The sequence below is a fragment of the Diorhabda carinulata genome, chromosome 9 (genome assembly GCF_026250575.1).
Source record: "Diorhabda carinulata isolate Delta chromosome 9, icDioCari1.1, whole genome shotgun sequence".
NCBI lineage: Eukaryota > Metazoa > Arthropoda > Insecta > Coleoptera > Chrysomelidae > Diorhabda > Diorhabda carinulata.
The window spans coordinates 10581756-10598803 of record NC_079468.1 but is presented as its reverse complement, the minus strand read 5'-3'; the positions used below and the strand labels follow the sequence as shown (position 1 = coordinate 10598803).

At 29.9% G+C, this 17048-nt stretch overlaps 1 protein-coding gene across 8 annotated transcripts in view; it reads left to right on the top strand.

Annotated features, from left to right (window-relative positions):
• Positions 1-623: 623 nt before the first annotated feature.
• Positions 624-17048, top strand: part of LOC130898237 (A disintegrin and metalloproteinase with thrombospondin motifs like) — a 141533-nt gene continuing 125108 nt past the window's right edge. For 5 of the 8 annotated variants that reach the window (XM_057807361.1, XM_057807358.1, XM_057807357.1 and 2 more), the window contains exon 1: positions 655-935. The gene's annotated coding sequence lies outside the window, so the exon portion shown is untranslated. Of the gene's footprint in view, positions 936-17048 lie in introns of all 8 variants that reach the window. The other 3 variants (XM_057807360.1, XM_057807355.1, XM_057807364.1) reach the window with 2 other exon arrangements.

The following is a 17048-nucleotide window of genomic DNA, read 5'->3' as shown; positions in this document are numbered from 1 at the left end:
AGAAGGATAATTAGATATTAAAACTGATTACAAATCAAACCATAAACTAAACATTAAAACATAAAACATTTTCCCTTGCTATATGTAAAAGGACTTTCCCTGCAATTATCAAATTATTTTATAAATAATATTAATAACAATAAATAAAAACATGCACTCGTGTTGAAATGCGCTAGTATTTTGAAAATTCTCGACCTTTTGGCGCCTACTTTGTAACCATCATCAGGAAAGGGGTGGGCGTAGACTGGTTATTCGTTCATTGTCAAGAACAAATTGTTCTATCAAATAACTATTTTAAAGTGTAATATATTCAATTTTTAAGCAAATCAAATAATCCATAGTTAAGTTTTTATTGAATAAATGTATCATAAAAACATGTATTAGGAAGGTTTTTCTGGGTATATGCCTCAAAAAATGAAATAAAATATCATAAATAATATGGTTTGATATTATTACTTTTCATCTCACTAAACAACACGCTCCGCGAATTTTGTACAGCATCATAATAATTCTTCGCGGTGAGCGAACAACCAGCAATAATACGTCCTTTATTCCTTTCACTTATACTTTCCCTCTCTATAAGATTTTTAACCAAAATTTGCGCGCGCATTACCCGTTGCAATGTTAAAATAAATACCAAAGTTGGCATACAGTGGTACTACGAAGTACTACCGTCAAATTTTTATTCATTTGTGATAAAGTGAAATATCCACTAGATAGTCTGATCTATTCTTCAAACTTTCTAAATATTACATTTAACTATTATCTAATATACGGAACTCGTTTTGAACAATACTAGGAAAAATCTAATATATAGTGATGAAAGTTTGGAAAATGTGTCCTAAAAGCCAGTGAACAAATTAATCTGATTTTTTTAGTTGCTGTGAACTGTGATTTATCTTCTTTATTATCTGAAGACTAGAGTCAAACGCCAGGTAATTAGAAATTATTTTTTGTGATACCGCTTTTTTCATTATTTTTATTCATAATTCAATTTGAGATCATAAAATATGGAATATTTGTAGGATCGATTCGAAAGTAAAACTTTAGTGAAAGGGAAACTTATACACTATGTTCCGTGTTCATAGATTGTTTTATTTTCATTTACAGTTATTTTTTCAACATTATATTTTAAGCAAAAAATAAATACAGTATATAATTACAGTCTGGTTTTACATGCTGAAATCATGTATTAAGTAATAATTGACCTCTGGTGATATAGAAAAAGTTTCTTATTTAGGAAAGAAAGCGTATAATTTATTATTCTAAGACTTTATCAAATCTATTAAACAAAGTATTAAATAGTTTAAATAATTGAAACTTTAATAAATTAAGAGTTGATCTTTAAGTTGTGCCCATACAATTCCTACAATTGTTTGAATACGCGAACAAATTGATTAATTACATCTCACATCGCAAACATTGAGTTTTTATTAGATAAATAAAATGATATCTAAGTTCATCATTAAAACTAAGTTTTTATGTTTATTATGAAACTCATAATCAAAGGATACTAAAAACTGTTTGGCTTAAAAAGCTATATATACCCAAACGTGCTTGGTCATCTAATTCTGTTAATAAGGTTGCTCTAATCATTCAAAAATAAGTTGTTTGATGATCTAAAAAATAATGCAGTTTTCACTATAAGTTGATTTCAGCATACATTTAACGATTCATGGTTAAAATCCTAAATATAATTTGGGGGTGAAAGAAATTTAAAACTACAATATTTGTTTTCAATATATCTAAAATAAGTGAAAATACGAGGGAAAGATCCAAAGCAAAAAATATGGGAACTAAAATTTTTTATAAAATGGTCTAACAAATGATATTAAAGATGTATGATGAATATTTGCAATTTTTAAAAATGTTTTTAATAAAAAAACATTCCATTTACGTTCTGATAAAAGATAAAAGTATAAATTTGGAGTGCAATTTCAAATTGACTGCAAATCACTCCCGGTGAAAAGCAGTATATAGAATATAGAATATAGTTTATATCCATATCATAATAGTATTAACGAGAAGTGTACGCATGATTCAATCGAACTTAGACATGCTCGCTTTCATATCGTGTATCTGGGCGTAAATTAATGTAAGCCACATGAAGTTTTCATTCGCGTTTGATTACAATCAATTGAATCAAAAACTACTGATTCAATTTGTAATTCAATAAATATATAATATTTAGATCGTATTTTTATGTTCTAAGTTGATAATTGATTGAGTTTTTTTATATTAAATTAAAGGACCTGTAAATTGTAAAATTAGAATGTGAATTGTGCTAATTCCGCTAAAACACATATTAAAATTATTATTATTCATAACTTGTAAATTAATCAAAAAAACTTTTAATATCTTTTAATATAGTCTTTAACTAATGTTAACGATGTTATAGAAAATAGACCCTACATTTTTGTATATACCTTTTTCTCATATCTTTCCACATTCTCTCAAAAAGTGACTTCTGAGGTAGTTTTCAATTATTTCAATTAATTTGATAGTTTTTAACTGTATAATTTAGAAATATATGTTAAAGTTAACTGATAAGGAAAAAAGGAGTTTTGTCTATTGGGCATGTCTTTTTTAATGAGAAAGTAATCTTATATGGAAAATATTTTTTATTTTCTTAATTATTTCCGGCCTTTATCAAAATATTTTGATGAAAAAAATTGGAGACAACGGCATTCTCCTATTCTGAAAATATGTGACACTTAAATATAATTCCGCATATTTGGATTTCCTCATGATTTTCCTTTTTACATTATATTATTTAGTGGTTGTTTCAGAGAGAAGTAGATTTTTTATTATTATTATTATTATTATTATTATTATTATTTTTATTATTGTATTATTCTTCCAATAACATATATTTTCAAAAAATAATCGTTCCCTTTGAAATTCTCATAACAAGCTATAGAAGTTCTTATTAACTATTTTAACATTTACTACAGGAAATTTGATAATAAAGCCTTAAAACTTTTTCAAATAGGAAATCTGACTCATTTGATTACTCATCCAAAACGATGTAGAATTCGATTCAATTTTTAAATTTTTTAGATGAGATAACACAATGACATTAGCATATTTTAATGAACCGAAAACTGTCGATTATATAAATTGCGTGATTTTCAATTGAGAAAATTCAACAGACATGGCTGACCGCATTAAAATTTATTAAGGCTTGAATTTGTGGTCGAGTTTCTGATGGAATGAAAATTTGTAATACTGTGCTGAATTAGTGTTACCTCACCTTAGTAATTAGCTCACAGGATATTTTGAACATGTGAAATTATCTACTATATGCTAAGGCAATCACCACTGAGTTATAATCGAAATTTTGGTCACTTAAAATTCCATAAATTTTCAAGTTCAAAAAATATTATTTAAATTATCATTTTCTGAACAATAGAACCAATAGCAAAGGATTAGGGACAGTTTAACAAAGGTGATTAAATTTAATTTGAACGTAACGTGTTTGCAATAATGCAAATTGTGACATGAATTAATATTCAAAATCAGTATAGAATGTAATTTTTATATTTTATTTTGAAAGATATACAATTATTACGCCTTAGAGATAAGGTGTAGGTAAGAGGTGTGACAAAAACACTATGAGTGAATTTTAATAGCACCACCTCGTCCACATCCATAACAATTAATATCCCCATATATTGAGTATCAGCTCGTTCAGGTTTGTCATTCTGCTACTACAGCTTTAGTTGGATCGTATTTTCAGTATCTGTTTTGAGGCGAAGATATCGAAGAAGCTCCCGAAATATTAAAATCTCTCTATTTCAATCATGTAATTAGTATTCACAAGTGCTATGACATTTTAAAGGTGAAAATGAGTAATGAGGAGTTATGGTCAAAAACAGATGAAAATGTGAGAAAGTAGACAAATCTATTTGTTTGAACAGGCAATAGAGTGTTGAATAGCTTACTGAAAACTAAAAATCTTTGCGAAGCATGTAAATGAATAATTTTTGCTTTTGACTCGTTTTGAGCCTCTAAAAGTCTCACTCAATATTTATCTGATCAGATTTGCAATAAACGACTTCTGACCCCAGAATGGAAAATGTGGTAGAAGGGGAGTTCCTGATATTAGGAAGGCTCCAGAGCAGTTGAAAAGATATCCTGAAGAAGTACTCCTGAAATTGTACCATAACAGGTTCAATTCATGATATTGAAGAGGCCACGCTAGTACATATGAAAATGCTTGGAATAAATAAAAATAAATCGTTGGAATAAATGCATTACTAGCTGCGGATAGTATTGTTGTGATTTATGCTAGTAGATATGTATATATCATCGAATAGCAATGTCTTAAAGGGTAGGAAACGAACATCCAGAAACAATTACTACAAAACTTTTTATGGAAGCTGATTCCAGAGCTTTATACTTATCCAAAAGAGTGGATAAATGTTTGATGTTAACTTCTCAAGAGCGTTGATAATTTTCGCAAGACAATCCTAATAGAAGATGTGCCCCTCACAAGAAGGTGTATGTATGATGATGTTATAAATATAAATAATATTTTCCCATGCCGTTGTATCGGACCAGAATTTCTGATTGTGGCCAACAAGGTCACCTATATACAAGGAATACAATGAAATCAACAAGATCTGCCCCTAGGGTACATCCCCCTTAATGATGAGAATCCACCATGCTGGCAACAACCAGAATTTTCTTCAAAAAATCCAACACAAATGCAAATACGTCTTCAGCCTCAACAACTTTCTTAATCACAACAGTTTCAATCTATTCATCAAAATATCAAAATTTTCAGCTACAAGTTCCCCATACCAATCGACTTATCAAAATTCTAGTAGTCAAAACTCTGGATATTATGTCCTTAACAAACTAAACTCAACATTCATCCCCATTCGAAAAATAGTGTAACAGATATAGACCTCTCTAGATCAGTGATCAAGAGAGCAAGTCAGGAAACGCAAAAGAGATAAACCAAATTGAGATCCCGGGGGGATCATACCACCAATAAAGCTGCAAAACGGATACGGCCCTTTATCTCACATGAAATGAAGGTGAGCAAACTCAAACAAATCAACAAGCAAGAGAACTAAAATCACCTCCTATTTTTAAATACATCACAATACATACACGCCAACGGGCTGCTTAATCATAAGCAGGAACTTATCACGTTATTGGATCTGAAAAAAATTAACGTTTTGCTAGTATCAAAAATACACTTCACTACCCTAACAGTATTCAAAATCAAATAATCCAACAACACTCCTTATCCAGGTGGTACTGCTCACGGGGGTTCCAACAGTAATAATTCGCAAGAACAACTACCTCAGAAAACTGCCTAGCCTCCTGGACTTATAACAAAAGGAATGTCAAGACACAACTGCATCGTAGAATCTAACTTTACCCTTAGCTCTGATCACACTCCTGTCTTAACAAGTATAAGTAACACAGTTATCAAAAAGGCACTTCCTTTTAAACTGACCTCAAAAAATACAAACTGTGATCAATTTCGCAACCTCAACCTGCAGCTGCGACTAAAATACCCATAGAACCTGGATAAAGCAAAACAATACTTTACCAAAATGGTACAAGAAGCAGCAGCAGAAATAGATATACTTAATAACCACATACCTGGATATGACCTTATCCAATGGACAAATATTGAAACAATTACCACGTAAAGCTACTGTACTTTTAACAAAAATATTTAATCGTATCCTAAACTTATCTTACTTTCCAAAAGTCTGGAAGTATGCAGAGACTACATGGTGCAAAAACCAAGCAAACCCGCACAAGGCACATCATACTGCAGATCTATCAGTGTGTTACTTACAGTAAGCGAAGTCCTCGAACGGCTCCTACTAAAAAGTGTGACACAGAGGTAATCTCTTAGGGCAACTGCTTTTCCTTATATATATATATATATATATATATATATATATATATATATATATATATATATATATATATATATATATATATATATCAGTAACCAAAAACACTAAAATAATGGCTTCATTCGCTGATGATATAACCGCTTTAGCTACAAACCATGACCCACTAACAGCTACTGAAGAGAAGAGAACTAAGATCATCCCAGCTAAATCTCTATAAGTCGCCTTCACCATGTGTCATAATATATTCCCTCCAGTAACTATGAACAACATACCTGTAGCAACTGAAATAAAATAGCTCGGCGACCTGGAAAAAACACATTGAAGCTAAAAAAAAGACAACTAGATATCAATTTTCGTTAAATGTACTGGCTCCTCAGATGGAAATCAAATGAATTTTTCCCTTTCAAATCAAACACAGTCAACTTTATACTCATATGTGCTGTAGATTATAAAAATGCAACTATGATAATAAAAAAAAATCTTACCTCAATTTCTGTTAATGTTTGAATGAAAAATCTGTACAATATTTTTAATTTAACTGGATTAATTAAATGCTAAAATATGCATTGTAAGCACATTCTATCTGTAATGGACAATAAAAAATAATCGGAGCTTTTTTCGTGATTCACTGTATCTAGATGATAACGCGCTTTTACCGTTCTGCAATTAGCTTGAGATCATCCATTCTCAATAGAGGCATCATTTTAGTAATATATATTTAATTTGGGGTAGTGTTTAGCTAATTTTTTTGTTACAATGACGGAGATTATCAATTAAATGAATTATTATCTTTATACGACGTAATGTTCACACATTAAAAACATGCCTGTGTTTGCGTAAAGTGGAACTTGTAGCTCGAATTTACATTGTTCTCTTGAAATTGAGTCTTTCGTGTATTACAACATGAGCAGTGAAGTCTGTAATCTGGTAATTATGAACAAATGCTTAAGCAATTAATTACAAAATTGAAATTTCTATTTTGCTAATTAATCGCCTACCAATCGTTATATTGGCGTTGATAATCAGAATTACAAACGATGCAAAACAAAAGATATCACAAAAGAAACACATTTGCAATAATTCTTATTGCAAATGATGAGTGTATATTCTTATCTATAGGGCCTATTGAGCATATGGCTCTAGAATCGACAACACTTGTGTTTTAATTATAGGTATTGCTTCAAAATACGATACCAGTCTGAGTTTCAAATTTCATCGTAACAAATCTAGCGTTCTTAACACAAATGTTGGTTTCTAAATTACTGAAATATCTCAACGCGTTTCTTAATAAGGCCCAAGGGTCATTTAATTACATATTCTAAGATCTAGTGTTCTGTTGACTGATGAAGTTCAAACTGTATATTTTGGAATCGTTTTTTTTTAACAATTTACTTATTCATTGTATGATTTATTAACCTTCTCAAAAAAATCCTATAACAAATATCATTACAAATATCTATAGAGATATTCTCAATGTGAAATGATATTTTTTTTTCTCGCCGTTTTAAACAGTGAGATAAATTATGATCTACAAAATACATTATTTTTCAAAATAAACTAAAATCATTTATTAATGGAACAGGGAAGTAATTGCGTTATTAAGGGTTATTATTATGGGCATGTAACAATAAAAAAGCAAAGTGTTTTTTATTAAAATAGTTATATATTCATCACTAAAGAATAATTATGTGTATATAATACACAAAATATGAGTTTTATATGAAAAAAAATGACAAGTTATTTTATTAGTAATTTGGAATTTTTGGTTAGCTCATAAATAAAAAGCCTAAAAACAATTTATTGCTTGAGTCGACATTGACCAAAATTATAAATTTTATTATCTTATACACTTTTGTTAATTTCTTTTATTTTATATTGAAATCTGATGGATTAAACATTGTTCTTTCTGACGGAAAAATTTCCAAAAGTTCATTTACACCAATATACTAGTACTAATATTCACAAAAATGTCCAGACTTTGTAAATACTAGTTGGTGTTGAGCAATCTTACCAGATGAGAAGCAAATATTTCCAGTTTCTGTTGTGGAAATCATGAATATATGCTATCCTTACTCGATTATTTGGAGGGAGAAAAGAACTTAACAACCCAAATCACCCCTCTTAATTGTCATGATTCGGAGTTTGAACACCAACCAAGTGATTATTTCCCTCTCGTTCTTGGTATAGATGCCACCCGGAAGGAAAATTGAGCTTGCTTCCAACTTCCTCCTCACATCTACATAGGCGAACCTGAGAAGGGCACTTCTAAGGGTATATTTTTACTATGTAAACATTCATCACAAGGTACTTGATATATAATAACACTTCGTTTGTTTTTGAGTGCCTTAGATTTCAATTCACTGAAATATTTTGATAATGTTTTATGTCTTTTATGACTATGAGTATGATATCATATTCATGCGATTATATTATGACTGTAGTAAGTTGAAAACAATATTCCATTAAGAATATTTTAACTAATTTTCTTTTTCTCATTTCGTATTATTTTCAATGTTACCAAAAAAATTTTCCCAAACGCTAGAAGCACATGTTACAATGGTATGGAATGATTGAAAAATCTTTTAATAAGCAGATGCTAATGAGTAGATATCAAGGTCAAAAAGAATTTTGGTTATAGGTAAAGTAATTTAGGTCAGCAATGTAATATTCACTTCAATAACGCAATAGCTGCTTTGAATACAAATCATGTGTAAATAATCCGTTCATCTATTTGGTATTTATAATCACCACTAGTTTTTATTGACGTTATAGTAATAATATTAAATCACATAAGAGAGAGTACTTAGAATAGAGCAAAAATACTCACAATGTAGAGATATCAAAGCGTACCATGAGGAAGTATATATTAGGACCAGTCCTAAACATTTAAAGTAAAAATAAAAGAGTTCATAGATGCTAAGCAATTATATCGTAATGCAAAGAAAAATATAATAAGAAACAAAATATACCATATTTACAATGTTAAGCTTTAATTAAGAATCAATCCGAAGATTTTTATAAGTAACAAACGAAGTACATGACTTCTATTCCAATTTCAACATAGAATGTATATGACCAACGATTAAATAATGGAAATGTTGCGACATATTAGAAATCATTTTAATTCGACAATCGAAAGCAGAATTTTGTTCATTGGTATAAGTATGCTTTTTTTAATGTGAACCTGAATGTATGATTCAACACTTCAACAAAAGGAGATTGTCGATATCTGCACCTCTTTAGAAGCATTTTGTGGATTAACTATGCTACAATATATAGAAGAAAGAATAAATCAGAAACTCTCCTCTCTATCTTTTATCATGTTTACTAGTTTTATATATTGATATTGCACTTATTCACCTCCTCCGCTGCTATATTAAATAATAATTTGGGTCACATCTCACACAATGGCCCATACGGAACTCATTTTTAGTGATACTTTGATTGAACACAAGAAGTTGCCAAAACATCAGATGATTTGTTAAAATGATGATGCCACTTACAGTTTATTTCAATTTTTTTGAAATGTATAATCTCAATTAAATTCTACAATTGTTTGGTACTATAAGGGAGTGTATGTACATTTTAATAATTACCTAGCAGTCGCTATTCGTAACAACGAAATGTTGATAAAAATAACAACAGTAAGTGAACGTGGTTCTACCAAAGGCTAATGACATCCGAAAGTTCATCTTTGTGAACTTTTATTTCTTTATATTAAGAATATTAGTCGCAAACAAGAGTCATTTCAGTAACAGTAAGACTTGAGACTTAAATTTCACCGAAACAGTACATTGAACTCGTTTTGAATAGAAAAATGTATAATTCTGCAGAATAAATAAACGATTTATTATTATTCTGACTACTAACTTGATATATTATTCTTCTAGATTACAATGTAATCAAAAATTCATTATTGTAATAATTTGATTTGCATTTTATTCACAAGAGGCTTTTTTTAAAACCAAATCAAGTCTTACATTGATAATTGGTTAACTAATTGAATGGAATTTCTCAGTTAATAGATATTTTGATTATATTACAAAATTTCTGTAACATTTAACAAATATCACCTAAGTGTAGCTATAGCTATATAAATATTAATTGAAGAAAACCTACATATATTTATTTTCAATATTGATACGTTGAAATAAAAATGTTCAAAGGATATATGGAAATAATTCCTGAATTCTGACAAGAATTTTGTTCAATGCCTCTATCTACAGTTGTGTTTTCAAAATTAGTACCATATTCAATTATATAAGTTAATATCCTTTCCAGGAGCTTTTTAGAACAATCATAAGATCAACTCAATCTACCTTCGCTCCTATAAACATGGTATTTTCTATTTTCGATAGAATAAAAACCCGTCCGAGAAATTTTCATATTAATTTTTAAGTATATTTACATTTAGTTACAATTTATGTGTCACTTTCGAAAATTGCCATGAACAGGGTATCTGCAATCAAGAAAATGAAAATTGAGAAACAACAATATCAATATTTAGATATAAATTACTAGCGCAAATAGATTCAAAACTTAAGGCCCCTATTGTCTAAATGATTCGAAGTCAATTGACATCTTTTATCTTTCGAGATTAAAAAATATAAATAGAAAATCAAATCAAAGCTGAAACATCCTGTTTATTTACTTTTTACTTGCTTTTGTAATTCTCAAAAAAATAACAAATTCCCTTTGTATTGAGTATACAAAAAAGACAAGTACTATTTTAACTTAGAATTCTTTGTATGGCTTAATCCATACTGACGTAGAACTGACATTTGTCATGTCATGTCATGTCAATTATATACAATACAATACAAGAAAATACATACATGTTTTTTATTATTTTTCAAGTTTCTCTGCAATTGTTGACTACTCCAAAGGTTAATTGATTGATGTCCCTCTGTATTAGGGAAAACCCAAAATTTTATTTAAATTTTTAGTTTGTAGAATAAACTATTTCAAATCTATAGAATTTCCAATAATGTAAAAGGCATTTCAAAATTCATATCGTTAACCATTAATACTAGACTTTTTGTTTTCAAACACGATCTATGACAAAATAAACCACACAATCCTTCAATTGCATTATCAAGGGTGTCAGGGTCAAAATGAACAATTATTGTTGTTATTACAGAGTTTTTAAATAACCGTAAAGTAATAGATTGCAAGATACTTCTCAAAGCAAGTAGGAAAAGAAAAAGTTATGCATCATTACTTTAAAACTCAGTTTCAATCATTCTAATAGTCATATGTACGAAATAATTTACTAAAAAGTAATATGCTGAATATGTTTATAAAGCTACTGAAAGTAATAAAATTGCATTATTGTTTCTCAATACTTAATAACCTATCTCAGAAATCTTCAGACAGATCTAAAAGTACATTACACAACTGTGATACAATAAACAAATCTTATATTCCTAGTGAAAGTTGTAGGTCATTCATTACAAAATACTAAACAGTTTAGCAAATTCAAACACAATATATAACGAAAAAGCTAATCAGCATCATTACTGTCTTAGTACTTATAATGATTTATAATTATAAATTCATGAACATGTAGACATAATCAATAAAAAATTTTGTAGAACGAACACCAAAAAGCTATACATGTTATATTAATTATCATTTATTTCAATAAAAAAGTATTCACGGTACAATACTACACCATAAATTAAATGAAAAATGTCCGCATCACACTCCTCCAACAACAACACAGGTACAAATGACGTTGCCTATTAATGCTGCACCACCGAAAAAAATTCAATTTTTCAATTGGAAGCATGGCCAGGTTGAAGAAAGAGGTTTGAGAGGGGGAATACATTTAAATCATGAAGGAAAAAATTGTCATGCTAATGTATATTTTTAAATGGTTTCTGAATTGCTTGGTTTTCGAAGGACCAATTGAGTTGTTGATCTTTTCTACACATTATTGACATAAAATGAAAATTACTTGATTATAATAAAATATAATGCGTGATTATTCACTTGTTATTATCTGGGCTCACGCATGGGTATGAAATCTTGGCGGTGCCCCAATATATAATTAAGGGGCTAACATAGCCGCCCGCTTTGATAAATGTCTTTTCAAACCAATTCATATAATTTTATTACATTAAACATAACATAAAAAAATTCGCGAACAACAAAAATGGAGATTTGGTTTGTAATAGAGACATAAAAGATTCTTGCTATGGACCTCTCACTAATACCACTCTAACGAACCGTCTAGTCCAGAATAAAGCCCTTCTATACAGAGATACAGAGATAAAGAGAACCGGTTTCTCTGATAGAAAATTGACACAAATAAAAAGATTTATTGCGTTTAATTTTTATTCTCTTCTCTTGCTCGCTTGCACCTTCAATTAGTACGAACAGAAAAATTTTTATGAATAATTGTTTACATATAATGAAGTGAGCACTACACATAAAATTCCGTGCTTTGGGTCACTCAATATGTTAATTTGAAAACCCATGTTTTGACTAGAATTTTTTTTTATATTGTTCTATAAACGTTTGCTAAATAGATATGAATATTACTTTTCACTACATAGTATCGAAGAAATATAGTAATAATAAAATAAGTGATACAGATGTATTTCACATAGCTTAGTATATATTTCTGCTAAAATTAAATTTCTTATTACTATTTCAAGTGCAAAAATGATTGGATGGAAACACTGATTTTGAATACTGATTTCATGAATTCAATAATTTTTTAAAAAGAAAACAAAATTTGGGATACCCTAATACTCAACTAATTAATTATCCGATGAAGTATTTAAAAACTCGGAAGAAAAATTAGAAACAATACAGTATGGTACTTAATTTCACCAACACACCCACTAGGGATCAAGGCTTATTATAACTAAAGGAAAATGACTCAATGCAACTAAGCAACTGAAGTGTGAAATTTTATCAACATGTGAAAACAAGTAAACCAAAAAACTGGTAAACCGACCCGATTGCCATGCTTAGTTAACAGATGAACAGATTAGCAGAATTTCCAAACTATATATATATATATATATATATATATATATATATATATATATATATATCTTATTTTTTAGATTTTTTGATATATTAATGCATCTAAATGTTCTTGATTTTAGGTCTCTACTGTTACAAAATTAGGACATAGGACATAGGATGACTTGGTCATCAAGATAATTGAACTTCAATTCATATCATCCTATGTCACAAAAAAGATCAGTGATAAGTTTGACTGATAGATCTATCTAGCTATCAGATCCTGAATTTAGATGCTTTGAAAGAAAATAATTATCCGGAAAAAATTATAAAAAACATATTCAAGAAAAGGATAAACAAACACTACAATCAATTAAAAAACAAAACAGAATCGAAACATCAAAACATAAAACATTTTTCCTTACAATATGTACAAGGACTTTTCTAACAACTATCAATTATTATAATAAATATGATATAAGAATAAGTCATAAAGGACATAATACGTTATCCAAATATTCAACCAAATTGAAATCTAAAACACCAAAAAACAAAAGATTATTATATATCAAGTGCCTACTAATTGTGACGCTGTCTATATAGGGTAGACCTCTCAATATTTAGAAAATAGACTAAAAGGTTATTAATACAATAAAAAAAACTGCATTAACGAACCATGAAATATCAAAAATCATAAATTCAATTATAAAGATTTAAAAATACTTGGAACGGAATCTTATGCACGAAAAAAAGAATTTTGAGTAGTGGTTCACATTTATAAAAATGAAAAAATGTAAGGACTAAGGAAAAATTTACTTTCTCTTATCAGAACATTTTCTATTTTGATTTTATTCTTATTTTGACGTTCATGATGTAGGTGATCTATTGAATAGTATAAATACGCAAATTTCTACTGTCAATATAAATACTTAAAGAATAGTTGAAGCGTCAAAATTTATCTTTCTTTTAAAAATTATCAAAAAAAACTAATTTTAAATCAGAAGAGACCTAAAATAAAAAACATTTAGATTCATTCATATATATATATATATATATATATATATATATATAAATAGATTTGCAGAACATTTAGCACACACTTTTACAGCTACCGAAGGAATAGTTAATACAAAATCAAGGCGGCTTGAAAATAACTTATACTACTCCAAAGGAAATATTCAATGTTACGTATGTTGATTATTTAATGAATTTAATGAATAAAACGCTCTATATACAAGTTTCACTGAACAAAAATAATAAATATAATTAAATTCTCAATTGACATAATTATCCAGATGCTCAGGCAGGTGTGTCGCCTAGGTCTATTATTAGTTTTATTTACAAAAGTTAAATCTGGAGGCGGCTCAACCATATTGGAGACTTTAGAGTAAATTGCGTTTCTATGACGCTACCATTATCTAATTTTACATTATTAGCTTTAGGTTTATTCAACTTTTCAATGATTTTACCATATTTCTAAGCTGTCTTGATTCTGAATTCTTACATTCTTACTTTTTCACCCAATTGAAAGAACTTTTGAACCTCTATCATAGAAACTTTTCTGATTTCCTCCTATTGCCTAAGACAATATTTCACTTTATTTCCTCCTTTATTGGAAAATTTGAATTTAGGGAGCAAGCAATTAATTTCTCTATTGAGAAGTAAAAATGCTGGAGATGGAATATTGTTATTTATTGGGATTAAAGATTGAATAGCACTCCTTAACAAATTTTTCAAAAATTTCTGAGTTAAAATTAGTACCGCTATCTGATCTTAAGAGAGATGGCTTCCCATGAGTAGCAAATATTGATTTTATAACATTGATTGTATGAGTACTATATAATTTATTAAGGGGTTTAGTTTCGATGAATTTTGAATAAAAATCAATCACCATGAGATAAATTTTACCGTTTAACTTATCCAGCACCTATAAGGAATAAGTTGTTCCTTAGTGTTTGATTTTCTGCATGCACAAGTATGACATTTATTTACGAATTCTTTTATCTCAGAATTAATTTTTGGCAAAAACAAACCCTCCCTGGCCCTAAGTTGGTACTTTACGATACCCAAGTGATTGTAATAAATTAAGTCAAGCATCTATTTCCTTGAAGAAGTTGGTACGACAACTTTGTTTCATTTAAACAACACATTATTCATACTAATACTTCCCTGTGAATCCAATACTTTTGTAATTCCTCATTTAATTTTTCTTCCTTTTCAGGCCAGCCCTATTGGTCACTAATTTCAAGAGATCGACTAACATTTTATCTTTTAATATCTCAGCTTAAAAAACTTTAAACTTAGAGATCGAAAGAATTTTTTTAAATTAGTCAACATGTGCCTCAATTTTATTTACTCTCAACTTGTCAATCTGGGTTAAATTGCCTTTCAAAAAATTACGCGATAAATAATCTGTAATTAACAAGGCACTACCCTTTTTGTAAACAATTTCTATATCGTACAACTGTAACTTAATTAATATTCTTTAGAGAGGTAATGGAGCATTAATTGAAGATTTGTTACAAATTTGAGCATAACCTTTTTTAGTTTCGGTTAGCTCTAGAGCTGTAAATAACTGGTAAATTATCTTGTAAAAGATTTGCACCGAGGCCATTTTGGGATGTATTCACGAACACCATCATAGGTTTATTTGGATCAGAATATTTTAGTATTGGAGTCGAAGTCAATGTTTGCTTGAGTTTATTAAAAGCCAGTAGTAAGTTGATTAAAAGTCTGCTGATTTTCATCCCACTGAAATACAGATTTTTTATTCAAAAGTTGCCTTAGCACTGTTTTGTATTATAGTTATTATTAACACGTTCACATTAACATTTATTTGTAAGAAAATTTTTTACATAGCTTTAACAACAGAACTTATTATATATCTCATTTCTTCCATTCGCTCAGTAGTCGGTTGGTCGGACAGCGTTGCCAGTTTTCATGAGTTTTGAATTAATTCTGGCGTGAACATACTCCCCGCGTTGAAAGCATAAGGATGGCTTTCAAAGGTCAACTGGAAGGGGGCAGATTTTTTGAAAGCTTCTTTTGATGATTTCTCCAGAGGGAGTTCTTATAGAAGCGACCCTAGCGATACCGTCAGGGCCTCTATGGAGCTTGCTGATTCTACCTAATAACCACTGAGTGGGCATAGTGTTCTCGCCTTTCACTAAAACGAGAGAATCTTCTACTAGATGGCCTTGGTTGGACTTCCATTTGGTGCGTCTTTGGAGCTCCGCAATGTACTCAGATTTCCATCTGTTCCAGAAGTGCTGTGCTAATTGTTGTACGAGCTGAAATCTGGAAAGTCGATTCATTTTTATGTCGGTGACATCTTGATCAGGTGCTGCAATTATTGGTCTTCCAATCAAGAAGTGAGCTGGGGTAAGAGGTCCAAAATCGTTGGGATCAGAGCTCAGTGGGCATAAAGGACGCGAATTCAAAATCGCCTCGATTTGTGCGAGAACTGTGGCAAATTCTTCAAATGATAAATGAACTTGGGTCAAAACGCGCCTTAAATGATGCTTTACGCTTTTGACAGCTGCTTCCCACAAACCTCCGAAATGAGGAGAGTAGGGTGGTATAAACCTCCACTCTATATTCTGAGAGCTACATTTCTCGATTATAGTGTTGCTGCCATGTTTTAGAAAATCCTTTAGCTCTCGCTGTGCCCCGACGAAGCTTGTTCCATTGTCGGACAATATTTTTGATGGTTTGCCTCGTCTAGAGACAAAACGATATAGCGCTTGAATAAATGATTCTGAAGAAAGGCTAGAAATCAATTCCAAATGGACTGCTTTAGTTGATAAACAAATAAATACGCCAATATAACATTTACTTAAACGACAACCTCTACCTTTCTTATCGTTAATCATAAATGGCCCCGCGTAATCAACTCCCACTATTGAAAATGCACTAGAAGGATTAGTTCTATCGCGCGGTAAGTTGGCCATAATTGGCTGTATGGTTTTAGCATTGAATTTGAAGCATTTCACACAATTCTTAACAGTCTTTCGTGCAAGATTTCTACCGGATATAACCCAGTAATTTTCTCTTATAGTGCTTAAGAGCAGCTGAGGGCCGCCATGCAATAGGCGTTCATGTTCTTGTAAAAATAGTAGCTTTGAAAAATGATGCTTTGAATTGATCAAAATTGGATGCCTTTTGTCAAAGGAGTAATTTGAA